Source organism: Neovison vison, chromosome 11 (assembly GCF_020171115.1).
Source record: "Neovison vison isolate M4711 chromosome 11, ASM_NN_V1, whole genome shotgun sequence".
NCBI lineage: Eukaryota > Metazoa > Chordata > Mammalia > Carnivora > Mustelidae > Neogale > Neogale vison.
The window spans coordinates 99,936,794-99,942,084 of record NC_058101.1 but is presented as its reverse complement, the minus strand read 5'-3'; the positions used below and the strand labels follow the sequence as shown (position 1 = coordinate 99,942,084).

At 37.2% G+C, this 5,291-nt stretch overlaps 1 pseudogene; it reads left to right on the top strand.

Moving 5' to 3' along the window:
• Window positions 1–4,925: 4,925 nt before the first annotated feature.
• Window positions 4,926–5,048, top strand: LOC122890638 (annotated as a pseudogene).
• The last annotated feature ends 243 nt before the right edge of the window (window positions 5,049–5,291 follow it).

Below are 5,291 nucleotides of genomic sequence, written 5' to 3'. Positions count from 1 at the left end.
AAAGAAAATGCTCTGATTCACAAGACTACCAAGACACAAAGCCTCCAATATGCCATCAAAAATCTTCTTGTACTTTTTATCATATTTGGTTCTATTCTCGGCTGTGAAAGCCTTCCCCTCACCTGCTGGTCTCTTTTTGAAGTAGAGACAAGAGGAGAGGGAAGCTCAGTGCAGATCATGATTGAGAGCTCCCTGTGTGGACACTCAAATCACACCTGGAGACAGAGACACTATTGTGTCTAGCAGGGACTGCCATTTGTAAGTGTCCCGTCCTCATTATCAGGCTCAGGAGTCTCACCACCACATGTTTATGTAACAGTTTAAAAGCTCTTTACAAAAATAATTTGGGATGGCCTGAAATAAGGTATTTAAACACGTGTGTTTGTGTGTGTGTATTCCTTATTAGCATATGCGTGTATATATTTGTACACAAATGTATGCCACTAAAATAAAGAAAAAATTAATGCAATAAAAATAAAAGGGAACACCATGTCTTCTTTCAATTCTATATGTATATATTTTTAATATAGTTTGTTTTCATTTTCTTTTAGATTTCCTGTTTCTGGAAGACAATGATTTGAATGAAGTAGAGGATTATGGAGCCCCAAATACAGAAATTCACCTTTTTCCTTAGAACAACTTATTTTCTCCTTCTGAATGATTAACAGCATGGTTGGCCATCTGTTAGAGAGACTGAAGAGGGTATGCCTGCTGCAGCTGGGAGGTTAGACCCCTGATCTCTCCTCCTCCTCCCAAATTAAGCAGTTCCACGATCTTTATGTGCCAGGCAAATTGCTTTTAAAACATTTTTCCAAGAAAATTGTCAAACTCAAAAGTAGCTGATTCATACAGATAATTGCCAATACTTTTGGTATCTTTTCTGTTCAAGCAGGAAAAGAAGAGTGGAGAGGAACAATTCCATGGGATTCCATTCCATTGAAAGTAGAGAAATCCTTTCAGACAGTGACTGAGTCTGCGTCAGCTTCCCAGTTGTGATGCTGCCATTACATGGTTGGGTTGTAGTTTCCATTATGGTTCCCATTTTCAGACTTTTTTATTCACACCTACCTTGACATTACTGACTTCAACCAGGGAAGAAATATTCCTATGAAAGACTATGAAATTTATTTTATTAATTTGCTTTCGAGGTGAGAAAAAGCAAGCAGAAGATGATTTAAATTTCAAGAAATCTCTTTACCATGTCTAGTTTCATTACCATCTATGGACACGGGTTTTATTTTCATTTAAGAAAAGAATACATAAATACACCCATGGCCTCCCAAGGGGAGAGTAGAGCAAGTCTTACTATACTGATCCCCATCCCAAAACCTTCTAATGTTGGTGAATCCTAGTGAAAATAAAAATCTAGGGCAACTTTGAAGAGTGAGAGCAGTTGTTTGTTTAATGCAACATAACCTCTAGAAAAGTGGAATGGAAGAGAGTAAAACTGTTGCTAAGAGCCAGCCCCAAATCCGCAAAGCAAGTTTAAAGAATAATTGTATGGACTGTTTGTACCATCTTGAATCATTTTGAGCTCCAGCAAGTAGACTCAGCTTCCTCTCCTTATAATGATGCTCCTTAGTATCTACTCACAGCACTTGGACAATTACCCCATTGAAGATAATCACCACTGAGCATTTCCACCACATGTCTAAACATATACACATATATATGTGTGTGTATATATAAGGACACTTTGAAATACATTTTCTGTCATCCTGAAGAGTAAGTACTAAAAGTACCAGAGAGTTAAATCGTGGGTATCATATCTACCATTACACAAGTTAGGAATCTGAAGCTCAGAAAGATTACTTACTTGCCCAAGCTACGCTGCTAATACTGATGCTACAGAATTTGAAATTCCATTTGACTGGTTAAAGCCCATGCTCTTCCCAATATACCAGACTGCTTTTCAGTCCCTTCTCCCTGCTGAGGGGAGCACTCTGTAAAAAAATTGTCTAGTTACTATGAGTTTCTAGTCCATTGGAGTGCATTTTTCTTAAAACAAATAGTGGAGACTCCTTTTTCTACTTAAAGAAATCTAAAACATCAGGTATTAATGTATTAAAACAGTTGTTCATTTAGCTATGGGGGCATTTTCACTGGAGGAATGAATGTTTTAAGGCACAAATTAGTACTTAATTTTAGTAACACATTTAGATAGTAGCCCTTAAAGTAAGAATTTTCCTGGTAAAGCATCATTTGTTTTGCTTCGTAATGAGAAGAGTCAAATACATTAAAAACTGGATGATCACCAAATCACGAATGGGATTTGACTGGACAGTTACAGTGAGTAGCACCGTTTTGATTACTTGGACAAAACAGAAAAGAGCACTCGGGCAAAGAATCAGGTTTATGTAGGATCTAACCTTGGCTTTCCACTGACGACCGTAGTCAACTATCTTAAGCTCAGTAAATGTAAAGTTCTTGTTCTACAAAATGCACTAAATTACACCTAGCTCCACTAAGATATAAATTTCTATGCTATATTCAGTACACCCTCTTACTATATGAAAGTTTTGATTAGAGACCACCCTTGAATATTATTTTTAAGTAAGGAGAATGATTTGAAGGACAGCTTGATTGCATTCACATAGTCAGTCATATTCTAATAACACTGCGTTGTCTAACATATCAATGAACATTCTATCCCAGGCTTTAGTTTATCAACAATACATATAATACAAAGTAGAATGAAAGCCCCTTCAAAGTTAATGAGCTGAATGTGAAGGCTGTCTTTGGAGCCGTTACTTGCTGTTGCCTCTTTCCATTTTCCACATACGCACTAGTTAAAATATATTGATTTCTGGTTACCAATACATATAAAATACATTGGTTTTGTAATTAAAGGATATTTTACAATACCTAGCTTATACTCTTCAAAAATACCAAGGTCACAAGAAGGTTGAAAAAACTATTGCACATTAAAGGAGAGTAAAGGGACTTGATAATTAAATACAATGTGTGCTCTCAGATTAAATCCTAAACTAGGGAGAAACTAGCTCTAAAGGATAATATTGAAATAATTGATAAAATTTGAGCATGAAATAAAAATTAGGTAACAGTATAAAATCAATAATAAATTTCCTGGGTTTATGATTGTATGCGAATTATGTAAGAGAATTCCTTATGCTTTGCAAATACACACTGAGGTATTTAAGGGTAAAATAGTATGATACCTCTAACATATTCAAATGGTTCAGAGAAAAGATATCTGAATATTTATATATGTATCTATACATATATAGAGAGAGTATGTCTAAACATATACACATATATACGTGTATATATATAAGGATAGGCTTATACATGCATATATAAATATATATGTGAGAGAAAGAGAAAATTTTATAAAAACAAATAGGACCAAGGGGTGCCTGGGTGGCTCAGTTGGTTGAGCATCCAACTCTTGATTTTGGCTCAGATCATGATCTCAGGATCTTGGGATCAAATCCTGTGTCAGGCTCCCAACTCAGCAGGGAGTCTGCATGAGGATTCTCTCTCTCTTTCTCTCTGCCCTTCCTTGCTCTTTCTCCCTCTAAAATAAATAAACAAATCTTAAAAAAAAAAAAATAGGACCAAATCTAAACTATTCTTAAATCCAAACAGTAGTTATATGAGGGGTCCTTGTACTATTCTTATAGCTTTTTTGTAAGTTTAAATTATTTTAAAACTAAGTTACAAAAAAATTGGCTCAGAACAAACATTTTACAAAATACGTTATTAACTACCTTATGGGTAAAGAGTTATGGTTTTATATACTCAACCAATGCATCATCCAACACGTATCCTATCTTCTGCAAATAATATCCTTCTATGTCTTGGACCTGCTTCTACTCTTCATTCCCTTTACCCTGACTCTGAGCACTTTTTCCGCTATTCTACCCATGTGATAGCTACCATGTCCCTGCTCCCATGGCTGCAACCAAGTAGACCATATGTAGGCATTTGACCCAAGATGGGCCAATCTAAGAATCTGTCCATTAATTTTGCACTAGTCGTAAAGGACTAAATCAGTTATTCTCTGAAGGTTGTCTCAGTTTGGATTCCCCCCCCAAAAAAGGTTCTGAGGAAGAATTTGAGTACAATACTTTATTTGGGAGATGATCCCAGGAAGCGTGGTAAGAGAGTGAGGAAATGAGAGGAGGAAAAGAAGAAAACAGTAACGAAAGATGTTGAGTCCTGCTGGGGACATCTCAGAGGCCCAGAGCACAAAACTCAGAACTGGGGAGAGTGGGTGGTTTATGGACCCACTCCCATCCCTCTCTGACCGAAGCTAACTCCTGAGCATACGAACCACTGGGCACTTTTGGCCTGCCCTCTCCGCCATCCCAGCCCGTTTCTCCAGCCTGTGTTCTCAGAAGAGAAAATGCAGAAAACAGAAAAAATTGTTTCTGTTTTTCTCAATACAGAAAAATGCAGGTGCTCAAGGTAGGAAGCCTGGGACAGAGAAGGGACTAACTCTTCAGCCACAGATGACCTCACAGATGGGCCAGGGGCATGACCAAGGCAGCAACAGTGCCTAATACAGCGGTTATTAATGGAAATTTAAAAAGTTATTAGTGAGCTGTGCTTCCTGCTGTGTGGAAGAGTCCTGTCTAGAGCAAAAGAGCAGGAAGCAGACTGGCAGAGAAAGAGGAGAGAGGGTTGCAGTAATGGGAATATTAGCTCCAGACACTCTTGAGGCCCAGGCCCCTGGCTTTGTCCATTCCACCTTTTCTAGGATTCAGGGAGCAATTGAAATCACCTTTACTGCTCAACACAGCTGAATTGAACATGAGTTCTCTCATGTTGTTCTTTGAATATGGTGAATGATAAACATTAGAGCTGCCTCTTACTTTATAGACAGCCAATGCAAATACGCTTTGCCTTTCTCTTATTTATTTGGTGCAAGACATTTAAATGTCTCTTTTGAAAAGCAAAAGAGTTTTGTGCAGTGGCAGTATCGTAGCCAATGAGGTTTATCTGAGGTGCGATTATTGCTAATTGAAAAGCAAAAGAAATCTGACTATTAAACTTACTAAGATATTATCATCTACATCCCTGTGATGAGATAGCAATACTTTGACCTTAAAGCCCCACCATATAAATGTAACCAAAATAGAGTAACAATTGTGAAAACTTAAGCTGGGACCTCTGTATTTCCTTTTAATTTGAGGCCATTTTTAAACTTCCTCAAATATTTTCTTTCTTGATCTACTGTTGCATATATCTTTGTACAACCAAAACTCATCAGATTTCATAAAACATTCTCCATCTACCCTGAGGATAATCTTGTGAAAAAAATATCC